Source organism: Hypanus sabinus, chromosome 6, assembly GCF_030144855.1.
Source record: "Hypanus sabinus isolate sHypSab1 chromosome 6, sHypSab1.hap1, whole genome shotgun sequence".
Taxonomy (NCBI): Eukaryota; Metazoa; Chordata; class Chondrichthyes; order Myliobatiformes; family Dasyatidae; genus Hypanus; species Hypanus sabinus.
This window is the reverse complement of record NC_082711.1, coordinates 41,307,107-41,333,856: the sequence shown is the minus strand read 5'-3', so window position 1 is coordinate 41,333,856 and position 26,750 is coordinate 41,307,107. Positions and strand designations below refer to the sequence as shown.

The 26,750-nt window shown below is 40.7% G+C and overlaps 1 long non-coding RNA gene across 2 annotated transcripts in view; it reads left to right on the top strand.

The window, feature by feature from the left end:
• The window catches only part of LOC132395417 (uncharacterized), a 48,200-nt gene extending 25,130 nt beyond the window's left edge, over positions 1-23,070 (top strand). The window contains exons 2-4 of one of the 2 annotated variants that reach the window (XR_009512604.1): positions 6,086-6,181; positions 18,204-18,300; positions 21,952-23,070. This is a non-coding gene — a long non-coding RNA (uncharacterized LOC132395417). Of the gene's footprint in view, positions 1-6,085; positions 6,182-18,203; positions 18,862-21,951 lie in introns of those variants that run through there. The other variant, XR_009512605.1, reaches the window with a different exon arrangement.
• The last annotated feature ends 3,680 nt before the right edge of the window (positions 23,071-26,750 follow it).

Genomic DNA, 26,750 nt, shown 5'->3' with positions numbered 1-26,750 from the left:
AGAACCCCCAGAGCCCCCTCCCTCACCCACATGTAAGCAGGAGCAGAAGCATCGACCTTCCCTCTCACTGTCCCCCAATTACCCAGTGAAAGCACCAAACCCCCTTTCCCCAAACCATGCCAGCAATAGCAAAGCCCCCAACGAGACGCTGAACTAGAGTCCATAAAGCAGCACTTCGGTATCTCAGACAAGTTGCCCCTCACCAGTGAAGGAGAGAGAATTCGCTCCTGCAACAACGAGAGCAGGAGAACAGCAGCTCGCTCCTCCGATGTTACGATCTTCTGCGTCATTTCTCCAGCTCCCCAACTCGAGGACTGACAGGCTCTCACTCACCATCAAAGGAGAGAAAGTGGGAGAGAGGGATTGCTCGAGTACAGGGGACTTCTTCTGACAGCAGCACACACCGCCTGCTGTCCCGATGTTTCAATCTGCTGTCACGCTTCATTTGGTGACATCAGCAAGCAACTGGGTCGTCTATGGGGCTGCACCCTGAAGACGGACATCTTGCAGAATGCTCCTGGAGATATCAGAACACTGGGCCGCACGGCCGGTATGAAGATCGCAGAGAACCGTAGTCTGAGCTGTAGCCCTAGATCACTGACTCTGACAGAACCCCAGCTACTATGAAAAGAAAAGAGAGACATGTGAAAAGAAGAATAAGCTGTTTCATGGGCAAACTGGAAGAAGTTAGCAGGTCTACAAAAGCCTCTGGCACATATTTTCTAACTCCTCCTCCAAACACTGCCCAATTCCCCTCCAAAACCTGTAGCTTTACAAATTGGCCATCATCCAGATTCTCCCATATACCCCAGAGCAGTCACACTGTAATATTTGTTATGAAGAACATTCCCTCTAATTTTTGTTGTCAGCTGCTCTGAGCAGGAAATTATCGCTCAGCCTGAAAACCTGCGTGGGACATCAGGAAAAGTTCCAGCTGCCTGGCCACATAGGCTATGTATACGGGAGCATTTCAGTCACTGCGTGGCCGTACACCCACACAGTTTAGGGGGAAAAGTGGTTATGAAGCTCTGATTATACACTTCTATTGTATGTCATACCCTCTTTTCACTTCCTCTTTTGATAATAAATATGTCCATTAAAAGCTAAGTCACTGATATGAACTGCTGTACCGCACCTTCCAATAACAGAAGCAACAAAACCTGTAAACTAGAATACTATGCTGAACACTCTCTGTTTGAACCTTTGGGACTTACCTAGTTATCGACAGGGGAAAGCACGAGGCCACATGAGTCACCAATCACAATGGCTTTGAGATACAAAAATTCAAACATTTCTGGAGCAAAAAGTAATGCTCTCAACTACTTCCCAAAAGTGTATCTGAGGGTCAAAGACCAAAGACCTGAGTTATCCCAGAAATAAACTCATCAGCACAGGAAGAGATACCATTGGATAATATATACTTGGCTAATAGTAACATACAGTTGTTAGATTTTGGGTTTCTATCTGATACATATTAGGGCTTTTTAGTGGCAGAAGAGTAAACTTTTCTGGGCAATCTTGCCTGTACCTTCCATTGTAAGCAATCAGAATACTCCATAAAGTATACCCACCCATGAACGGAATACTGTTCCCATCGATCTATAAGATTGATTACAGTTTTTCTAGTTGCATTCTATCATGGCATACGAGAGGAATAGCCTACCTGGGATTATCTACATAGAGAAATATAGTGAAAGCCACCAAGAATCCCTCAAAGATATCAGCAAATTGCCAAACAAATAAACTTTAAGATTGCACAGAAGGATGCTATCAATAACTACCCATAGTTTGAGAACTTCAACAAGTTGCTCAAATTGTGCACCCCTTTTATGCAATTGTTGGGAAATGAGATGACAATATCATCCCATACATCATTTTATTATAGGGTAGCTATAACAATGTGCTGTGCAATTGAATGCTCAGGAATTACTGCTGAGAGCAGGCATAAACTTACCAAACGTTTATAGTATTTTGCTTGAGGTAGTGGATGGCTGTATTTTTCCTTGGGCATATGTCAAAGAGCTGTAACCTCCTCATTTTTCAGCCTTATCTTTTTGTGGTTGGTTTCTGTCCTTGCAAGATATTCTTTGCTGTGAATTGAAAGTAAATTGAACTACTTCCAAAAAAAAGGCAAGAACAAACCCAGCAGCATATTTTTTAACGTATTCTTTCACCCCACATAAACTTACCGCACTTTTTGAAACTGTTAGCAGTGTAAATAAGAATTTTATGTGCAGAGTGAATATACCCAATGTGTAGTTAGCTTCCCACTACATCAAAATTCTTCTGCTCACACTTCAAGGCCACCACAAAACACACATTAAATCTAATCTCTATATCTGAAAGGCAGGAACCTGGAAAAAAATGGAGCATATAAAGATGTACAGTTCAGAAATCCAAATTACTTTTCAAGGAGTAAATATTCCTGCAGTTAAACTCTGTAGAGAAGACGATGGGCCGAATGGTCATATTCTGCCCCTATGTCCTGTAGTCTTATGGCAATTCCACTTCAGTAGAATGATACTGCTGTGACAGTGTTGAATGCAGCTCAGTGTTCAGCACTATCGTCCCCTTAAAACTAATCATTAATCTAGATCAGAGCCTTGATACCTCTTGTACAACTAGATCCTTGATTTCCTCACTTTCAGACCCTGGTAAGTTTGAACTGACAACAACATCTCCTCCACAATCTCCATCACAAGGTGCATCACAATGTTGAGTGCTTAACCCCCTTCTCTGCTGACTTTATGTCAAATGATTTTTGGTTAAGTACAAATCCAATGCCATGCTTAAGTTTGCTGATGACACCACTGTTCTTGGCAGAATCAAAGGTGTTACCAAACTGACATATGGGAGGGAGATTGAAAATATGGTTGAGTGGTGCCATAACAACCTGTCACTCAAAACCAAAAAGCTGATTATTGTCTATAGGAAGAAGAAGCCAGTCCTCATCAAGGTATCAGAGATGGAGAGGGTCAGTAATGTTAAATTCCCTGACATAGCCATACTTGGAGTATCTGTCCTTGGGACAGCACTTCAGTTTCATCACTAAGAATGCATTACACTAAAACTTTGACAAACTTCTATAGATACACAGTGCAAAGTATCACAACCTGGTATGTAAAATTCTACAAAAAGTGGTGGACACAGCCCAGTCCATCAATGTCAAATTCCTCCCCATCACTAAGCACAGTTAGTAGGAGCACTGCCATTAGAAAGCAGCATCCATCATCAAGGAGTCCAATCATCCAGGTCATACTATCTACTCACTACTGCCGTCCGGTAGAGGGTACAGGAGCCTTATGTCTTCAACCAGCACGTTCCGAACCAGTGAGGATAACATCACCCACAAATGAACTCCTCTCGGGCCTCCAGCCAGGTTGCAGGTATTTTGATGACAATGAAGATGGCAGAGTTTGTCATGGAAACATCAGTTATCATCGATACCTTTACCCAGCTGGAAGCCCGAGAAGAGTTTGTCATATATGCTGAGAAATTCTTTTTCACTTCATTCACCTCAATATCAAACTGACTCCACAATCTCTAGACTCCCTTTCAAAGACTCTGCAACTCAGCATTCTTAATTTACTCTTCTTTTATACATCAGTTGTTTGTCAGTCTTTGTTATTTATAGATTTTTATAAATTTGATTGTATTTATTTATTTTCCTGTAAATGCCTGCAAGGAAACAAATCTCAAGTTAGTACATTGTGACATAGAGGTACTTACATAATAAATTTACTTTGAACTTTGAACATGAATAAGCTGGGATGTAAAACCTGAATCTATACTGCTCAAGTCTGTAACCCACGATGTATTTTTGTCATTGTGTTAATTGCTGGAACACCAAGTTTGGAAGACCAGTAAAAAATAGCAAAAGACTTTTCAACCATTGGTACTTCCCATTCCAATTAGTGAAAACTGATGATTAAAAGTTTTGCCTGATTATGACTATCAAAACCTTGTTGCACTGCAATCAGGATGGAATTGTGCAAAATTATGCAAAGGAAGTGTTTGAATTAAATGAGTTACGAGTTCTCAGAACTACTTATGTATTTATATTGATGAAAATAAAACTGCTATGCATGCAATCAGAATATTGCATCATTTATCTTCCCTGCAAGTAAATAGTTCTCATAATTCTTAACCTTTATCCAATTATGAATGAACATGTAATAAATGCCAGCTTTGGAGATGACTATCCACATCTGTATAGTCATTCTGCTCTGATTGACTTCTTAAGTGCTCATCTTTGTCCTGCATTTAATTATGCATCAATGGCAACTCGTGCTTCACCACTTCAGAAACATCTCAATCTATCATATCTATCATGTGCTTCTGAAAGCTGTGTTTGAATGATTACTCAATATTTTTAAAATTTTCTCTGAAAATTTTATTTCTTAATTCTCAGTTTAGTGAGAAAGTTGTGGATTTGTGACCCACTCTAGAGATTTGAATACAAATATCACAAAGGAAATGCCACTCTGTTGTAGGTGTGATCTGTTGTTTCAGTTCCAAAACAGAGTCCCCAAAGCTATGGTGTATTCATTCAGATCTCCAGATGAGTGCTTGAACACAGCCAAGTCCACAGACCCAATTCAGTCCCGTAATTCCTCCTCTGTCTTCTGTGACCACCTCCTGGTTGCCCTGATCTCTGGAGCCTTGATTTCTAGGCTCCGCCCATGTGCAGGTAGGAGAAGGACGGCCTAGAGATCCAATTTACCAAAATACAGTCAGCGTTAGGGACGGTAGGCATTCGTTATGTTAGACTAGCTGTGGACTAGTATATTGGGACCTCTGGTGCTACCAGTTACATGCTGGTGACAAATGGGAAGGCTTTTCTGCAAATAAGCCTGGTTGAAGTCTCCAACGATAATTTGAAATGTGTTGGGACACACCTCAGGACACCCTAGAGTTATGAAAGGTGCTACAGGGGTGCATCTAACTTACTTCATGAATTTTGTATGGATCAGCACACTATACTACACACAATCCTCTAACTGAGGCCTCTTGATATGTTATATGGACTCGTCATCAGCCAATTGTTAGAAATAAAATAAAGTTTCTTTGCAGCTCATCTTCTACAATGTGATTATGGTTCAGTGCAGGGACCATTACTCTTCGGAGTTGAGGCTTTTTCAAACAGCAGACACTCATTATTGTTCAGTTGCTTTCAGTCAGGTAACTGACTGAAGAGGGAGTACAAAGAAGGTTCACCAGATTGATTCCTGGGATGGCAGGACTTTCATATGAAGAAAGACTGGATCGACTAGGCTTATACTTGCTGGAATTTAGAAGATTGAGGGAGGATCTTATTGAAACATATAAAATTCTAAAGGGATTGGACAAGCTAGATGCAGGAAGATTGTTTCCGATGTTGGGGGAGTCCAGAACGAGGGATCACAGTTTAAGGATGAAGGTGAAGCCTTTTAGGACCGAGATGAGGAAAAACTTCTTCACACAGAGAGTGGTGAATCTGTAGAATTCTCTGCCACAGGAAACAGTTGAGGCCGGTTCATTGGCTATATTTAAGAGGAAGTTAGATATGGCTCTTGTGGCTAAAGGGATCAGGGGGTATGGAGAGAAAGCAGGTACAGGGTTCTGAGTTGGATGATCAGCCATGATCATACTGAATGGCGGTGCAGGCCCGAAGGGCCGAATGGCCTACTCCTGCACCTATTTTCTATGTTTCTGTGTTTCTAACTCTATCATCCTGCAAGCAAATGCGATTGGGCTGTTAATTGTTTCTTCCTTGTAATGTAGTGCATCCTTCTGCTCTGGTCTTTCATGCCAAGTATCATTTCCACTCATTCACTCAGATGCAGAACTTTAACTAGCAGTGTAAGGTCCAGGGCAGCCTGCTAAAGGTGTGCTGAAACTGGGTTCAGCCACTGCAGACGCACTGTGTCCACCACTCTTGCCTTTATCGATATCGCACTCTGTTCATTTGAAATCTGCGTTAAAGCTCCATGAATGATTTGCTCAATAATTACAGTATATATATAACTGATGATGAGCTTGCATTAAATAATGTGAATAACATGACTTGTGATGAAAAAGTGGACTGGAATGCTTTGTATTTCAGAAATGGATAAAGGCCATTGTTGTGGCAGTTGGTCTTCAACAGAACTGCAAGCAAGGTACAACAATGCTACAAAATATGATCTTGCTATTCCCTAAGGTAACAGAAGCACACCAAATTTAAGATAGCACTTCCCTCCATAGCAATGGTTAAGCACTAAAGTTTTGTAGCATCTACACAATAAATGCACTCCACTGAAAATGTGACTTTTCTCTTAAAAACACTTACATTCTGAGAAATAAATTGAAGAAAACTGTATTGGATTAGCAGCTGCTGAATTGTTTACGGTACTTTTCAGTATTATTAGGATCAAAAATTACTAATAAGGCTTATGACCTTCTTGCATATCAATCTGGATGAACTCAGCTGGTCGGGCAGCATCCGTTGAAAGGAGCAGTCAACGTTTCAGGCCGAGACCCTTGACTGCTCCTTTCAACAGATGCTGCCCGACCTGCTGAGTTCATCCAGCTTGTTTGTATGTCTTGATTTGACCACAGCATCTGCAGTGCACTTTGTGTTTGCATACAGAGTAAATGGTAGGGCATTGAGGAATGCAGAGGAACAGAGAGATCTAGGAATAACTGTGCATAGTTCCCTGAAAGTGGAGTCTCATGTAGATAGGGTGGCGAAGAGGGCTTTTGGAACGCTGGCCTTTATAAATCAAAGCATTGAGTACAGAAGTTGGGATGTAATGCTAAAGTTGTACAAGGCATTGGTAAGGCCAAATTTGGAATATTGTGTGCAGTTCTGGTCACCGAATTATAGGAACAATATCAATAAATTAGAGAGAGTGCAGAGACGATTTACTAGGATGTTACCTGGGTTTCAGCAATTAAGTTACAGAGAAAGGTTGAACAAGTTAGGTCTCTATTCATTGGAGCGTAGAAGGTTGAGGGGGGATTTGATCGAGGTATTTAAAATTTTGAGAGGGATAGATAGAGTTGATGTGAACAGGCTGTTTCCATTGAGAGTAGGGGAGATTCAAACTAGAGGACATGATTTGAGAGTTAGGGGGCAGAAGTTTAAGGGAAACACGAGGGGGTATTTCTTTACTCAAAGAGTGATAGCTGTGTGGAATGAGCTTCCTGTAGAAGTAGTAGAGGCCAGTTCAGTTGTGTCATTTAAGGTAAAATTGGATAGGTATGTGGACAGGAAAGGAGTGGAGGGTTATGGGCTGAGTGCGGGTAGGTGGGACTAGGTGAGCTTAAGGGTTCGGCACGGACTAGGAGGGCCAAGATGGCCTGTTTCCATGCTGTGATTGTTATATGGTTATATGGTTATATCAATCGTCTGTAATAATTTTTGGACTATTAGTTACGCCACACCCATACAGAATTGTGTCGTGACCACATAAATATGCAAGCACGGCAGGGGCATGTGAAATGAGTTATGTCACTCAGGACAAGATAATCCAGGATAGACCAATAGTTTGAAGGTAGAGAGATCCACCATAGTGATCTCACACAAGTTTCTGTGTGGAAGCTGACAATCCAAAACCTTCATATCAAAAAATTGCTTATCAGGGCACTAGAGGTACCAAAATCAGTGACCAGTTTATACTTTCACAAATCATACAAGAAGCTTACTACATTTAAATTGAAAACAACAGTCAACTAACTAAAATTGATGGCTCCAACAACTGGTTGGCAGCTGAATAAGATTCCTGTGGAGGAGACATGACTACTTCCGCTGGGCAACATTCAAACAAGCAGGAAAAAACAAGGGTAAAATCTAATTACTACATTGTGCTCATAGAGAGAGCTGGCTGATTGAGATTATTTGTCCTTAATGTAAATGCAAGCAACGTTTTGCAGGTGCTATCACAATCTTTATGGCATGTGGTATGTGAAATTTAGAAATTGTGAATGACAGATTAGTTGGGTTTTGTATATTCCATGGTTGACAGATTACTTTCTCAAAGTCAATGTCAGAAGTAATGATCTCAATACAGAATGGTGATGAAATCAGTGAGAAACCTGACCATCAAAAACCTGAATTTCCTCTGATGTCTTTTCTTATGACAAAGCAAGAAGATGCAGAAACTAGAAGAAAGGTTAGTAAAAGAACATGTAAAAAAAAGAGCAAAAGAGCCCATGACAGTGACCTTTCAAGAGAAGCAAAGGGAGAAACAGAGTTTGGTTTATCAATCTGGAATGCTAACTCTGTTGCCTTTTCCTCATTTGTTGAATATTTCTACATATTCTTATCCATCTCCATCATTGCTACTTCTCTTGCACCCTCAGGGATTTAACTTTGAATTAACATTTCACACACACACACACACACACACACACACACACACACACACACACACACACACACACACACACACACACACACACACACACACACACACACACACACACACACACACACACACACACACACACACACACCCCATCCAGTATATATAAACAACTGTCTTCAAGCACCTTCAGTTCTCTAAATTATGCAACTGGCTGTCTGATAGTGAGTGTTAGATAACCAGACATTTTCTCCAACTAAATACAGTGGATTCTGGTTAATTGGACCATGGGTTAATTGGGACAGTTGCTTATTTGGGACAACTGTTAAAGACTTATAACGAATAGAGAAAATTGCCCCGATTTTATTAGTTTATTTGGGACACTGTGCCACTCAATTGGGACAGGAGGCTGTTGGCAAAAAGCAGTGATTTTTGTCACTGATAGTTGGTGAGTAATAAACAGTAAGACAATTCAGAACTGTTTTGATCATTATGGTTGCTCATTCAGGCTTGGAGTTACCAGAAAAAGTGGGGAGTGAAAATGAAAAGATCTCACTACTTCTGCAAGTTAGGAACTACAAATAATTTGATTGGTGTCGATAATCATATTGAATGTTACAATTAAAATGAAGATCTGGAAAATTGCAATATAATTATAGTCACTGAAATTGAGCAATTTGGTTCACTTTACCCAAATAACTTATGCTCCTTACGTAAACATAAAACAGAACTGCTAACATTATAAATGTTTTTGTTTTTAACACTCTCTCTCTCTCTCTCTCTGTTTTCCCCCTTTTTTTCTACCAATTCCTTTTTTGTTAAGAACAGTCTTATTTGTGAAATGTTTTCAACATTATAATTCTTTTTAAAGAACACTAATGGAGGTTAGGGTAGACTACCTGAACACTGCAGCAAAGTGAAAGGATTATTCTGCCTCTTTAGACACTTGTCCTAAGCTATTAGACTATCGAGTATATCTCCGTGGTGGGATAGATAAACGCCCATATCTGGTATATGTTCCTGGAAATGTTGGAGCGGAGATTCTTGAACAGGTGTATCCACCTCAGATGAGTAGTCCTTGTCATAAGGATCAGGTCACTCTATTTCATCCTCTACCTTTCGTGGACTTTGAAGGTGCACACGCACACATCTGTTCTGCCTGAGTTCACCATGAGATGTTCTGATCACAGATGATCTTGGTGTATGCTACCAGACTATTATTCCTTTGGTGAATTGGTCTGGAACCCAAAAACTTCACCACTCCTGAGTGACGACAAAGATTTTGCTCTGTGTCTGAGATCATACTTGCTCTTCATTTTCTCACACTGTGTTGTCTCAAAATTTTTCGCTTTGTCTAAGTCCGGTATGTGACGTGGGAGACAGGAAGGAAGAATGTTTAGGCTTGTTCTCGGTCTCCAGCTCACTGACAACTCTGGTGGGCTGTAGCCATTCACAAGAGGTATGGAGTGATCCACTAGCAGTGTTTTGTTGGGGTCTTTTGCCTTCAGTAGGAGACTTTTAACAGTTTGTACTGCTCTTTCCACTTCTCCATTTCCCTGTGGGGACTGTGGACTGCTCATCTGGTTTTGAACTCACAGTCCCTAGCAAAGGCTTTGAATTCTGAGCAGCTGAATTCTGGACTATTGTCTGATACAAGTGTCTCTGGTATTCCATGGCAATTGAATATAGCTTCCAGGTGCTGTTCTGACTGTTGCTGAGGATGTAGAAGACATCTTGAACAACTCAACACTCCATGAGAGGAGATTTGTCTCTTTTCAGTTCAAAAATGTCTGTGCCTTCAATTTGCCATGGGAAGTCTGGGAATTCTGTGTGACAGAGAGATTTAGCATGATTTCTGTCCAGTTTTCTGCATTTTGCACATTGCTTTACACAATCTCCCAGCTGTGAGATCAGACAAGGCCACCAAACAGATTGCCTTGCTCTTAGGCAGCATTTTTTAAAGTCTTGATGTGCTTGGTGGAGTTCATGATGATTCTGGCATGCATAGAACCAGTAATGATGAGTCTGGAGCTCTTCAGCAGCAAGCAATCATGAATGGTGAGTGGGTCCACTTCAGGCCAGTAAGGTCTGAGTTGTGAGCTCCTTTTGGAACAGCTGGCCATCCATGCTCACAGTATTGCATGAGCTTGCTGCAGATTTGGTTATTTTTCAACTCAGTATAGATTTTGTCCAGTTTACTCTGTGATACAGGTAAGCTAAGTAGATGTTGGTATCTTCCATGAGGGTGGAGTCATCTTCCATCCACTCACTTCTGCATGGCATCCTCGACAGGGTGTCTGGTGTTGTGAAAGATTTTCCAATGTCATAACAGTATCACCTAATCCTCATTCTCAATCTTTGCAGATGTGGAAGTGAGTCATCCAAGTGTTTCAAGCTGAGGAGGCTGACAAGTGGCTTATGGTCTGTTTCAAGTAGGAATTTAGTGCCTATCAAGCAGCAGCTGAAGTGTTCACAAGCCCACACGAGGGCCAGTGTCTCCTTTTCAATTTGGGCATAACGCTGTTCAGTAGGAGTCAGTGCTCTTGATGTATATGCCACCGATTTCCATCCATCATTGCAATGTTGCATGAGTACTTCCCTAAGCCAAAGGTAGAGGCACCTGCTGAGACCTTGGTTGCTTTGTTCAGATCAAAGAACACCAATGCTGATGGAGAAATAAGCTCTACTTTAATTGATGAAAATGACTTCTCCTGTGGTGCATCCCAGGTCCAAACATTTCTCCCAGAGAGGAGGTCACATGGGGGCTTTTTTCTGTCTGCAAAATCTGGAATGAACTTTCCCAGCTAGTTTACCATGCCAAGGAAAATGAGGAGCTCTGATACGCTTGTAGATTGTTCCACATTCCAAACACTTCTCAGCTCATCAGAATCTGGCTGCACTCCCTCTGAAGACATTTGTTGACCTAAGAATTTCACCTTCAGCTTTGCAAGTTTGCATTTCTTTTTGTTCAGGGTGATTCCAACCTGTTTCATTTTCTCCAAGGATACTTCCACTCTTTTATCATGTTCCTCCAAAGACGAGTATATCGTCCATGTGGCAGACTACTCCTTCCTATGGTGTGATAAAGGTTCTGAGGTTCTGTGACTCAAGAGATAAGTGGATCTGCCAGAACTCTGAGTTTGCATCTAGTTTGATCAAGAGCTTTGTTCCACCCAGCATACCCAATGTGTGCTCAACATAGGGCAGGATAAACTTCTCCCACCTCACTGTATTATGCAGTTCTGTTAGATCAACACTAATCCTCACTGTGCCAATTGGCTTGCTAAAAGGAGCAATGCCTGCACACCAGTCAGTAGGTCCATTCGTTCTAGTTATGATGTCAAGCACCCCCATTCTCTTAGGTTCAGCCTTGACTTTGTTCATCAATAGGACTGGTGTACGCCTTGCTGTGGTCAGAGAGTAGGGTGTTGATCCTGGCCTCAGTTGGATAAGGTACACTTCTTTCAGCCTGTGAACAACTTCTGCCACTGAACCTTGTTTAGAAAATCCAGCCTTACAACCAGGTTCAGCTTCTCGATGGTATGTCGTCCCAGTTGTAGTGAGAAGAGACTCTGAGCAACATAGACATCCTTGTTTCGCTGTTTCTCATTTTACATTCCTTTCACATTGAGTTTATGTTGCCCTGGCTCCATGAGCACTTCCTTTTTTTTTGAGTTTAGCGTAATGCCTGTTTTCATCGCCAGCTTTGTAAACAGACATCTGCCCCAGTGTCCATTTTGAATACCACTGCCTCATTTTGCAACTGAACCATAGTAAACCAGCCTTGTCTGTTTGAATCTAGAGTCCCAAGGAAAGCTCCCTCTTTGTTTCATGGTTCTCTTTGACATTCTGAAGAACTGTTTTTGGGTGACACTGGCTTTTATAATGGCCAACTCTATTGCACAGGTGGCATTTCATTTCTTTTGTTTTTCAGAGCTCTTTGACATGGAATGGAGACTTGCCGCATCTCCTGCAGTTGGACATTTCACCTGCTCTTTGTTTTGCTAGTCTGTTTTGTTTGAGCCAAGCTCAACTGTTACCTCTTTCTGTAGTCTTGCTGACTGCACCTTGTTTCTACTCTTCTCTTTGTACAGCTTCTAACTTTACCTCAGCATCGTCTCTGTGCCTGAGTTCTACCTGTTGCTGACAAACATTCTCACGCGGCCTGACCATAGTAATAGCTTCCTCTAGTAAGAGATTTGCCTGCAACTGAAGTATCTCTGACAATTTGGTGTCTAGTAGTCTGACAAAATTCCAGTCTCTCATAAGCTTATCTCTCAGATTTCCACAAGCACAATTGTCTGCCAGGGCATACAATGCTGTGATGAAGTCATTTACGCTTTCATCTGGCTCCTGTTTTCTGGAGCTGAATTTTACTCACTCGTATATCATACTTGATTTTCCTGTGAAATAGTCTTTAAATTTGTCCTGCTCTGTTATGAACTTCATTTTCTGAGCATCTGTCAGTCCTAGTCCATCCATGACGTCATCTGCTTTGGCCCCCATGCGGTATATTAGTGTGCTTACTTGATGGTCTTCTGAAGCTGGAGTGAGAGTGCTTTCAACCCTGAATCTCTTGAAGTGTTTGAGCTGTCTCCTAGATCCCTTGATTTAGAGAAGACAAATGTCTTCAAGGGCTTTATTAGGTCAGTAGATGTAGTTATTGCAGGTTTTTGCCCCATTTTCCAAATACTTTGTTTATTTCTTATTTTATTTATTTGGACTACAAAAGTCTTCTTTTCTCTCCCTGAGAGTTTGACTGACTTCTCTGCTGTGTCCGTGTCTCTGTGCACTTCCCCAGGCTAGTCCACAGATTATTACAATTTATCCACTTTTGGGTGCAGCTTGAAAGTGTTGCCTAGCAACCCAGCCAGGTCTCAGCTCACGTGCATACAGTCAGCAACTAGATTGGTAAGACTTCAGATATTTTCCATAGATATACAAGAGCAAGAACAGTCAAACTGTAAATTCTTGCTTGCTGGGGATCTCACTTGGTCTGTAGCCAAAATGGATCGACAATGAACCACTTCTGACTCCATATTGTGTTTCAATATTGAGGGAAAGTACAGAGAGACACCCAGAAGCCAATGTGCAGGCTATTCAACTGAACTTTTCATAATAACCCTGCTTGTACAATATGTGAACTCCTCCCATGTGAGAGTGGCTAACTGTGTGATATAGGAATAACCTTATTCACTACCACAACAAGAACTACGAAGAATTTGAAGGCATCAACAATTATTTTAAATGTTACAACGAAAATGAAGATTTGGAGGATGCAATCATCTAATACATTGTATTCTTCCAGTTTAAGATGGCACTGGTGAATTTTAGAGACTTCTGGTTGTGGTTGATGAAACAAGGAAAACAACTAAGTACTTTGTTAATGACCCTTTGTCTGGTAAACGATCATCGTAAGTCTTTAGCTTCCCTTTGGACTTGAAGGCAATGCAATGTGGCAGTTCAATGCAATACATAATGTAGCAGAGAGAGAAAATAATAATCATAGTAAAAAAAAACACAAAAATAAATAAACAAGTAAATCAATTACATATATTGAATAGATTATTTTAAAATGTGCAAAAATAGAAATACTGTATATTAAAAAATTAAGGTAGTGTCCAAAGCTTCAAAGTCCATTTAGGAATCGGACAGCACAGGGGAAGAAGCCGTTCCTGAATCACTGAGTGTGTGCCTTCAGGCTTCTGTACCTCCTACCTGATGGTAACAGTGAGAAAAGGGCATGCCCTGGGTGCTGGAGGTCCTTAATTATGGACACCGCCTTTCTAAGACACCTCTCCCTAAAGATGTCTGGGTACTTTGTAGGCTAGTGCCCAAAATGAAGCTGACTAGATTTACAACTCTCTGCAGTTTCTTTTGGTCCTGTGCAGTAGCCGCTCCACACCAGACAGTGATGCAGCCTGTCAGAATGCTCTCCATGTACAACCATATAAGTTTTTGAGTGTATTTGTTGACATACCAAATCGCTTCAAACTCCTAATAAAATATAGCCACTGTCTTGCCTTCTTTATTACTGCATCGATATGTTGGGACCAGATCTTGACATCCAGGAACTTGAAACTGCTCACTCTCTCTGTTTCTGATCCCCCTATGAGGATTGGTATGTGTTCCTTCATCTTACCCTTCCTGAAGTCCACAATCAGCTCTTTCGTCTTACTGAACTGAGTGAGTGCCAGGTTGTTGCTGTGACACCACTCCACTAGTTGACATATCTCACTCCTGTACACCCTCTCGTCACCCCCTGAGATTCTATCGACAATCATCAGCAAATTTGTAGATGGTATTTGAGTTATGCCTAGCCACACAGTTGTGTGTATACAGAGAGTGGAGCAGTGGGCTAAGCACACACCCGAGGTGCGCTAGTGTTGATTGTCAGCGAGGAGGATGTGTTATCACCAATCTGCACAGATTGTGGTCTCCCAGTTAGGAAGTCAAGGATCCAATTACAGAGAGAGGTACAGAGACCCAGGTTCTGAAGGTTCTCAATCAGGATTGTGGGAATGATATTAAATGCTGAGCTATTGTCGATGAACAGCATCCTGACATAGGTGTTCTCTGTATCTGTGATCTCCTCCAGGTCTACAACCTACCAAGATGTCTGTGTCAATCAAGCACTTCGCTAATGAGAATTCCCAATTTTAATTGTCCTGTTATTGGCGGCCACTGCTTCTGCTGCTTGGCTCCATGAGTCAGAGTTTTATAGCATAGGAACAGCCCTTTGGCCCCCTCATCCATGCCAATGTAAATGCCTATCTGAGATTTGCCTGACTTTGGCCCATATCCTCAAAATATTTCCTGTCTATGCACCTATACAAATGTCTTTTAAACATTGTAACTGTGCCCACGTCTTCAGCTTCCTCTGGCAGCTCCTTCTATGTACCCACTTTCTGTGCGAACAGGTTGTGCTGGGGTTCCTTTTAAAATGTTCTCCTCTCACCTTAAACCTATACCCTTTAGTTTTGAACACATCTATCTTGGGAGAATGACTATTTACTTTATCATATGTCTCTTGTGATTTTCAAACCTTCTTAAGGTGAGACTCAGCCTCCTTTGCTCCAAGGAAAACTACCTCATCTCGCTCATAACTCAAGCCCACCAGTACCAGCAACATTCCTGTGAACCTTTCCTTCAACCTCTCCAGGTAATCACATTCTTATGGCAGACAGACTGGACATGATATTCCATGTGAGCTGTCACAAAAATCCACTGCAGCTCCAACATGATGTCCTTTTTAATGCCCCATCCGATGATGGCAACCATGCCGTGTGTCTTCTTCACTGTCTTGTTACCACTTTCAGGAAAAATGTACTGGTATTCCTCAGACTCCTTGCTTTATCATATTGCCCAGGGTCCTGGCACTTACTGTGTTTGTTCTGCTCTCGTCTCACATTTTGGTAAATTCCAGCTGCCATTTCTTTGCCCCTTCCCCCATTCAATCTAGATCCTGTAGTCACCTGAAACTACCTTCTTCACAGTCCACTACACCACCAATTTTAGTGCCATCTGCAAATGCAGCAATCATGCCACTAACATTCTCATCAGAATGGTTCTTATATATGACAAACAGCAAGGTTCAAAATCATTTTATTATCAAAGTACATACATGTCACCATATTCAGCCGTGAGATTCATTTTCTTGTGGGCATAATCAATAAATCCATGATAGAATAATAATAGCAGAAGACCCAGCACAAATCCCTTTTGCACATTACCTGCCACAGGCTAAAGAACAGCCCTCCACTACCACCCTGTGACCCGTTCCACCAAGTGAACTAGCTAGTTCACCACGGATCCCATATCATCTCAACTTCCAGACCAATCTTAAGAATTCCTACACTAAGTCTCTTGTCTGCCTCATTTTCCACCTTTAAAATACTCTATCAAATTTGCCAATTTGATCAAAACTTTGGATGTCTCTCCTCATATACCTTAATATGTCTCATTGTGAAGTTTGTTGTCTTGCCTCAGAGCCTCATGATTATTATCTATGCTCAAGGTGATTCACTCATGTAAATTGTTGTTGCAACGGTCCTCTTAAGAGAAGGTGCCAGTTTTGATGGAGATTTGGTGCCAGCCTATAAAATATACTTTTTCTGTTTCTAAATTTGTGAACCTCCTAGCTAGAATAAAACCACTAGAGTGAATACTTAAAATACACATTGCTACATGTTTTAATATCTTCTCAAATGGGTAATTGAATCACCTCCCACTGCACAGATAATTTAATGAATGTTAATGGTCAAGTCCTCATACATGACAGAAACACTTAATGTTGTTTACCAGGCTACTTGTGGAGACGTAGCTAATCAGTTGTGATTGGTTATCTAATGAGGGTTTTCTGCAAGCAAGGTGCTCATTGTTGTGTCTTGTTCTTAAAGGTAACCTCACTTTTTTTTTGTTAAAATCAAGAAGCATAGAAAATGGTTGCCTGTCTCCAGGTTTTTTTGATTGAATTTTATGTTGTAAAACCCTCACAGGTAGGCGCTAGCAGGAACTTTGTGTGAACATCTGATCTCACAAAAATTCTAATTCATTTTCAGAAACATAACAAACTTTCAAACATAAACACAAGAGATTCTGTAGATACTGGAATTTCAGGGCAATACACACAAAACACTACAGAGACTCAACAGGTCAGGCAGCACCTATGGAACGGATGAACGGCTGACACATGAGCCGTTAAATTCCTCCAGCATTTTGCGCTACTCTAAACTTACAAACATTTTTGAACTGGAAAACAATGCATAATGCCGTAAATACTCGGTAGATCAGGGAACATGTGTGGAAAGTTGTTATTCAAGTACAGGTTTCCACAGAACCTTTTCAACCTTTCTGATGGCTGTTGCAAACCCCAAGCCCCTATATGATATTGTCTTACCAGGATATATTGAATAATTTGATTTTCTGATTTCTGTTTGAGAAGTGCTTTTGCTGCATTGGATTGAGTAAGTTTTAACTGGTACAGTTTAGGTGATGTACAAGGCTTGGCTTTGGTACAATAATGTCCCTTTATGGCCTCAAAGATTGGCTCTTCATCTGGGTCAGCTGAGATGTATAATGAATATATGGAAAGATTAAGGCTTGGCTCCGTTATAGAGTTAAAAATTGCAACTAAGTTTGATAACACCAGTTCTTATCCCTGTATTTCATAAAAAATCAGAAATAACAGATTGATAAATCAAACTCCTCACTGAATGGAAATTTGGAATGCAAGTGTTCAATTTAATGGAACAGTTGAAAAATGAATTTTTAAATCTGTAACTATACACTGACGAATTACTCATAACAGAGAAGACTAGCCAATTTAAAATTACTACCTTTATTGCATATGTGACAAAGGCATTTGGAGTGGGGAAGCTAGATACAGCTGCTTTGGAAAGGCTGGTTATGAAAACACTGAAAGTAGGTATTAATAGAAATATTTTACAATGGATGTGCAATTGATTATCTGATGGAACCCTGAGGCATTATAGTCAGATAAACCAGAGGAATGTTTCCAAAGGATAACTGAGAGATTTGTTTTGGAACTGCTTTTCTTTAAATGTTTTCATAAATCATTTTGAGCTAGGAATCAGAAACGTAGCAGATAGATACTTAGATGAAAAAAGCGAATACCAAGAGCAGCATAATGCAAATCAAAGGGATTTGAATATACCTAGGAAAAGTGAAAATATTATGAAGGTGAAATTCAAGGTGCAAATTGTGTCAAAGCAATGAAGAGGCAAGTATTTTAAATAAAAGAATAAAAGGCAATGAAATATATCTGAGGATGCTAATATTGTAATAAAGTCAAAGTTATGGTAAAAATCCTAATGCAATCTTTGACCCAATGTCCACAATTTCTTCTCCCCACAGATGCTGCTTGACCTCCAGAGTTCCTCCAGCATCTGCAGTCTCTTGTGTTTCTACTATCGCAAAAATGGCTGATGACAGAGAATGAAACAAGTCAAAGGTTTGGACTTGTGATTAATATTTATCAGAATCATTGTCATTAGGACAATTGCATCCAGAAGACTGAGCAGTTCTGATTGCTGGGCCATTAAATTATTATTGCAGCTATTGGCATGGTAACACAGCAAGAAGTCTTTCTGTCTCATTGCTCCAAGAGCCAGGTATGATCCTACATCAGGTGCTGTCTGTGCAGAGGGTTCATTTTTTCCCATCACCAAGGATTTCTTTCTCCTGAAAGACAGAAATACAGTTTAGATGTGCTGAGCTAAAAGGCCAATGGACTTCATATCCAACCCTTCAGCATTATACTGGCCATAACTCTATTTATTGCAACTCTATTCATCTGAATGGGATCAAAGTTCAAAATTCAAAGTAAAATTTATTATCGGAGTACATACATGTCACCACACACAACCCTGAGATTCATTTTCCTGCAGGAATATTCAACAAATCTATAGAACAGTAACCGTAAACAGGATCGATGAAAGAGCAAGTACAGCATAGAAGACAACAAATGTAAATATAAATAAACAGCAATAAACGAGACCATGAAATAACAAGATTCCTTAAAGTAAGATCATTGGTTGTGGAAACATCTCAATTTTTTTCGAGAGCCTGATGGTTGAGTGATAGTAACTGTCTTGAACCTGTTGGTGAGAGTCCTGAGGCTCTTGTACCTTCTACCTGATGGCAGCAGGGAGAAAAGAGCATGACCTGGGTGGTGAGGATCTTTGATGATGGATGCTGCTTCCCTATGACAGTATTTCATGTAGATGTGCTCAGTAGTTGGGAGGGCTTTACCTGTGATGTACTGGACCGAATCCACTACCTTTTGCAGGATTTCCCAGTCAAAGGCATTTGTGTTCCCATACCAGACCATAATGCAGCCAGCCATCACACTTCCCACCAAACATCTATAGAAAATTGTCAAACTTTTTGATGACGTGCCGAACTTCGCAAACGCCTGAGGAAGTAGAGATGTTGCTGTACTTCCTTTGCAATTTTATTCATACGATGGGTGCAGGCAGGTCCTCTGAGATTGAAACACCCAGGATTTAAAGTTACTGACCCTCTCCATCTCTGATCCTCTGATGAAGACTGGCTCATGGACTCTGGTTTCCTTCTCGTAGTCTATAATCAGTTCCTTGATCTTGCTGACATTGAATGAGCGGTTGTTATTATGACACGGCTCAGCCAAATTTTCAGTCTCCCTCCTGTATGCTGATTCATCACCACCGTTGATACGGTCTACAACAGTGGTGTCATCAGCAAACTTGAATATGGTGCTGGAGCTGTATTTAACCATACAGTCATAGGTGTGAAGCAAGTAGAGCATCAAACTTGATTAATCAGATAATCACCAACCTTGATTAAACAGATAAGTTTGTTATTTTCTTTGCTTGACTAGTCTTAAATTTTAGAATTCATATCGATTCATACCTTGATCCTTAAACTTGATCTTAAGTGCTCTTAATATTTTTTTAATTTTTTATTACTTTACAACATCTTCTTAAAATTATGTGAACACATTTAAACTGTTTTAAATGTTTTTGATAATATCATCAGGGGCATTTGAAAATGGCTCAAAGGTCTTTTAAGTGTGCAGCATACTAAACCACTCTCCCTATCTTCAAATCTTTGAATTGTGGAACTGTTTGACATTTAATACTTCAAATTATCAATCTTATTCGCAGGTAGAATTCATATTGTATGGAAGCATAACTCATACCTCATAGTGACAAGTGTAGGCATCCGTTAGTCTCAAGAGACCATGGGTTTGCTCCTTGGAAAGTTTCCGGGGTGCAGGCCTGGGCAGGGTTGTATGGAAGACTGGCAGTTGCCCATGTTGCAAGTCTCCCCTCTCCACACCACCAATGTTGTCCAAGGGAAGGGCAAGGGCCGATACAAGCTTGGCACTGGTGTCATCGCAGAGCAATGTATGGTTAAGTGCCTTGCTCAAGGACAAAACATTTTCAGATCACTGGACCAACGCCATAACCACTTGGTCACGCACCAATTAAATATTATCGATAAAACTACTTCACCCATTTTCTGGTGACATCCAATTTTTGCTTAGAGGTACCTGCTGAGTATTGTCAATGGGCACTGTTTCCCTCTGCACATATCTGACAATCCAATTAACAATGATATCAATCCAATTAACAGAGGCCACCACTGTAAATCAGCAGAAGCATTAAACATCCAAATGAAAATTTAACAAATTAAGCCATCATATTTGAAATACTCAACAGATTGGATGATGAAAGCATTACCCCATTTCCTTCTCCCTGGATGTTACCTGGCCTCTGAGCATTTCCAATGTTTTCCTATTTCAGAGCACCTGCAGTTCTTCACTTTTGAATGATTTAGTTTTCCCAGTGTTCGTTGCTCAGAAGTGTTTCAAGCTAATTTTCCCTCTCCAGGTTCCAGACTGGAGTGGACGGAACTGCAGAGGGGGGAATAGTTAACCATGACAGACAATGATGGTCACACCTAACCTGCAGAAGTACAATGCCAGGCTCTGAAAATAACTCAGACCCAGTTTCAGACACGGCATCTTTTGGTAGAGTTAACACCGGCAGTGTACCACACACAAAATGCTGGAGGAACTCAGCAGGTCAGGCAGCATCTATGAAAAGGAATAAAGAGTCGATGTTTCAGGCTGGGACCCTTTATCAGGACATTATGTCTCTTCTTCAGAATATCTGGTAATATGAGCAGAATTATGGAAAGAGCAGATAAACCATTGAACTTCTGAACCTTTGAATGCATATTTTTTGAGGCCTTCAAGTTTACTATATCACATCAGTGGCTAATGAGAAGCCATCAAGAGCATTTTGACTGTAAATTACGCTGTTGTATATTGACTTGAAGTACAAAAAGTTGTAGTCTATGTTCTACTATTTAAAGGGACTCTTCCTCGAAACAACATGTCATGGCATCTGCTCTGCCCAAGACTACAAAAAAAATTGCAGAGAGTTATTAAAACATCATGAAAAGCAGTCTCCTCCCCATGAGCTATGCCCACACTCCCTGCCTCAGGTAAGTAGCTAACATAATCTTAGAGCCCACTCACCCCAGACATTCTCTCTTCCCCCACCTTCCATAAATAAAGATACAAACACTTGAAAACAGGCTCAAGGACAGCTTCAATCCCACTGTTCTAAAATTATTGAATGGACCTCTACAATAAAGACGAACTCTTAATCTCACAGTCTACCTCAACATGGAATTTGCACTTTATTAAACTATAAGGCAAAGGAGCAGAATTTAGCCATTTGAATTTGCTCCACCACTCCATCATGGCTAATTCATTACCCCTCCCAAACCCATTCTCCTGTCTTCTCCCTGTAACCTATGACACTCTTAAACTCCACTTTAAATTAACACTTCCTCTGTAACGCCCTTTTCTGCATTCTGTTGTTGCTTTTCCCATTGTACTACTTCAAAGTAATTATTTTTTGAAATTATCTGTATGGCTGGCATGCAAAACTAAGTTTTCTACTTAATCTCTGCCCTTACGACAATAATAAACCAATTACGACTTACCAAAAGTCCCATGGCCTGATCCTCGGCCACTTGGATATCTACATTTGAGGAGACTTCTCTGACTGTATGTCTGGTATTTAAATAATCGTGGCTCTTCCATCAGGCAGAAGACTCTGCTGGGAAGATCAGGACCCCAGTCCTTGGGGTCGCATTGCCGATGGCCGTTGGTGGGGCCGTCTTAATACGCTCGGCAGAGGATGGTGCTTGGAGAAGCTGTGCCAGAGGGGATGGTCGTCGGCTCGGAGGTTCGACGGACTCAGAGTCCGCTGCGGTCAGGTCGCTTTCAGTGTGTGCTGTGTCTGCGAGGCTGGGTTCAACGTAACTTTCATTGTGTGCTGCGTCTGTGAGGCTGAGTCGGGCGGCGCTGTGGAAGACCATAGCGGGGGTACTCCCTTCTGCTGCTGGCGTGGGATGGCGAGTCTGTCGGGACCCTGGGGGCTTGTGGAAACTGTGTGGTGTTTTATTTTGAACTTATAGTCCTTTAACATCTTTGGACTATTTTTTACTGTGCCCATGGTCTGTTTTTTTTTATCAATTATGCTATTGTTTGCACTGTTGTAACTATGTGGTTTTGTGCAGGTCTTGTAGCTTTAGTTTTTGGTCTTGTTTTGTCTGGTGGATTTGGAGCTCCTTTCTGGGGAACGCACTAAGATGGTAGCGCGATATTAATACGCAGCAGCCTCTCCAGACTCTGGACTGGGGATTGCCAAACATTATGTGGATTTTCTGGTGTAGTCTGTTTTGTCATATGCTTTTGTGATATCATTCTGGAGGAACGTTGTCTCATTTTTTAACTGCATTGCATTTGTGGTTTCTAAATGACAATAAACTGAATCTGAATCTGAAAGATACAAATGCTCGAAAGCACGTACAACCAGGCTCAAGGACAATTTCGATCCCACTGTTATTAGACTCCTGATCAGACCTCTTATATGTTTTAAGATGAACACTTGATCTCCCAGTCTACCTTATTGTGGCCCTTGTACCTTGTTTGTCTCTGTAAGTGCAATATTTTATTCTGTTTTCAATTTTCTTTTAACGACCTCAATGTACTTATGCATGTCATGATCCTTCTAGATAACATAAAAGCCAAAGCTTTATCATTTATGTCAGTACATGTGACAAGAAGAAACTAATAATAAAACAATTGACCACAGGGATTTGTGTTCAAGTTCAAAGTTCAAAGTAAATTTATTAGTAAAGGACACACGTCACCATATAACACGGTACGACTCTTCTTCTTGTGGGTATTCACTGTATACACAAAGAAACAATAGAATGAATGGAAAACCACACACAACGAAGACGGACAACAAATTGTGTAAGTATAAAAAAAGCACAAAATAATAATATTAAATAAATAAACAATAAATATTGAGAACGTGAGTTGCAGAGTCCTTGAAAGTGAGTCCACAGGTTGTGAAATCAATTCGGTGTTGGAGTGAGTGAAGTTGTCCCTCTGGTTCAAGAACCTGATACCTGCTCCTGAGCCTGATGGTGTGGGATTTAGGGTTCCTGGACCTCCTTCCTGATGGCAGCAGCAAGAAGAGAGCTTGGCCTGGATGTTGGTGTCCTTGATGATGAATGCCGCCTTTCAGCAACTGCATTCCGGGTAGACGTGCTCAGTGGCCTGGACCAGACATATCAATGCAGCTATAAAGAAAGCAAGACAACGGCTATATTTCACGAGTTTGAGGAGATTTGGTATGTCATCAAAAACACTTGCAGATTCCTACAATGTACTGGAGAGCATTCTAACTGGCTGTATCACCGTCTGGTATGGGGGGGGGGGCTACTGCAGAGGATTAAAATAAGCCACAGAAATCAGCTCAGATGCCGTCCATAAATTCACCACTGTTGGCAGAATCTCAAAAGGCGATGGGGAGTTGTACAGGGGTGAGATGGTTCAGCTGGTTGAGTGTTGTCACAGCAACAACCTTGAACTCAACATCAGGAAGACCAAGGAATTGATAGTGGACTTTAAGGAAAGAAGTCCTCATTGAGGGATTATTAGTGGAAAGGTTGAATAGCTTCAAGTTCCGTGGTATCAACATTCCAGCGGGTATATCCTGGGCACAACACATTGATGCAATCATAAAGAAGGCAATCCAGCAGCTCTACTTCATGAGGAGTTTAAGGAGATTTCATATGTCACCAAGGACTCCTGCAAATTTCTACAGCAAAGAGCATTCAGACTGGTTTCATGAGAGTCTGGTACAGAGCTCCCAATGCAACACACACGATTGCAAGAGGCTGCTGAGGGTTGTGGTCTCAGCCAGATCCATCACAGGCACAAACCTTCCTGCCATTGAACTGAACTGAATTGACTTTTTTACATCCTTCATATACACGAACTGTAAAAAATCTTTACATTACGTCTCCATCTAAATATGTAATTTATAGTAGCTTGTAATAAATCGTATGTACAACAGAACAGTCAATAGAACATAGAACTACAATTGCATCAGTCTGAAGCCCTGGTGGAAGAAGCTGTCCCCAAGCCTGTTGGTCCTGGCTTTTATGCTGTGGTACCATTTCCCAGATGGTAGCAGCTGGAACAGTTTGTGGTTGGGCATTTTCCAGAAGGCAGCATCCATCACTGAGTACCCTCATCACCCAGGAGATGCCCTGTTTCCATTACTACTATCAGGAAGGAGGTACCGGAGCCTGAAGACCCCACACTCAATGTGTTAAGAACAGCTTCTTCCCCTCCACCATCAGATTTCTATAAAAATACCATTCCCTTTTCTTAATTCCTTCCTATTTAAATATTGTCATCCCACTGCCAGAACTGTATCGGTGCTGTGTCAGCTATTTTATAGGATTTATACAATAAATTGGCTAAAGGCTGTAATAACGTGGATGTCAGAGTTCATCGTCTGCTTCTGGCTGAATACCATTGCAAGTTCATCAGTTGTGTCTTTAACATTTCTCTTTTCTCCAATCCGAGCTGAGGACATACTTAATTTAATTGGGAATTTAATTGGCTACCATTAGGTAGCATGCTCACACATCCTCAGTGTTATAGAGCAATCAAACATGCATGCATCCATTGCCTCATTTTCGTTCCCAGTTCAATATTGCTGTTGTTTGATATCCCTGCCCTTTGCTTGCATGGCAATGATTGAACACCATGCTGTCTGTACCACTTCTGAGGAACACACAAAATGCTGGAGAACTCAGTGGGTCAGGCAGCAACTATGGATGGGAGTAACATTTCGGGCTGCGACTCTTCATCAGGAATGAAAAAGAAGAGGGAAAAATCCTTTCTTGTGGTGAAATGATTGCTTTATTGACTTTATTGCTTTTTATTGGCTCACCTCTTTACCCTATTTTGAATGGGACTGTAATAGTTTCCACTGTCAGGTTCATCCAGGGGACAAGTGCTGACTGAAGTTGCGATAGATTTGCAGCTGCTTATAGATGCTTGGTTCCTGCAATTAAAGATATTATCAAGGTGAGATATTTGCAACAAATAATTGGCTGAGAAATAGAATGCTCAATAGGTAACAGTAAGCGATTACGTCAAAATCAATTAAAGATTTTATTATATTTGCATAATATGGTTACATTACTTTAACTGAATCAGTTTGGTCATGTGAAAAGTTTTTTTTCCGCTCGTTGATGTTATGGCTGAAGTCAACAAGCAGGATGCTCTGTTCAATGGTATGTTATAACATCCTTGGTAAGAGACTAAACTGGTGACATAATCACTGTAAGATTATCAGAATTGAATCAGCCACGAACTTCTGGGGAATATCAGTGGTCCACGTATTGTAAATATTTAGGTACTACAGTCGATTGTTGGTTTCACAGTAGGATTTTAGTATCATCCATGAAAGTAGGCAGCTCCATTAAATCAATAGCCATCTTTTACCAGATACTGTTTCATATTCATTCAATCGGAGAAATATGTAAGCTGACATGGCTCTTTTTAAATATGTTTCAAAGCTATTGAATTGTTACTGTTTTAAGTTTCCCAGGATGAAATGCAGTGGCATGGATATGCCTGACATTTGGAAATCACTAACCAACTCGAACAAATGCCAGTTCTTTGGTTGATTTACTGCTAGATTTCTATGAAAGTAACTTTCTTTTTCAGAACTGCACAAGGGATAAAACTCTAAATGTCATTATTCTACAGAACGCAATATTGACGTTTTAATCATTTAGGTATGAAATACCCACAAAAGCCTCAGTGGAAATGCTGTATTTAATAATCTGGTTTCTCATTTAATTAATGAATCCTGTCAAGTTCCTTAACAAATCCAACAGCCCAATGCTTCACAAGACTTTTCCACTTCATTATTTCCCCTTCCCCCACCCATCCCAACAATGAGCACTGAGGCTACCAATGCCATAGAAACAGGTAACCTGGGAGATTTTGTTTTGTGTCTGATTTTAATGTCATGTATCAAAAATCCACAGGTACAAAACTGACACTGGCAGATAACGTGTGTGACACAATGTACCCTGTTTATTAACTACTGTGATAATCAGATGGCAGGTTTTAATTTATGTAATTGGACATAAAATTAAAACGGCACTAAACACAATGAAAGACGATGCTGAAACACGATCTTTTCAAAACCATTTTTAAAAGGATTTCAACACAATATTCCCAAAACATTAAAATGCTGCAGCTCAGTCGCTAAAACATGAGTTAGGGAAGCAGTAATACTCAAATTGTTTCTTCAAGTATTTTAAAATATGCAGCTACACACCATCAAAAGTGCAACTCAACAGATTCAACTGTTAGTAATTATCCATCCAGAACAATCACATTTTATTCACTGCCTTGCTCAATGAAAGTAAGAGTCCTACACTCGCTTATTTCCCCACATTCGGATTCCCCCACTGCAGAATCATTAAACTATATGGATGACTTTAATTCAGTTAATA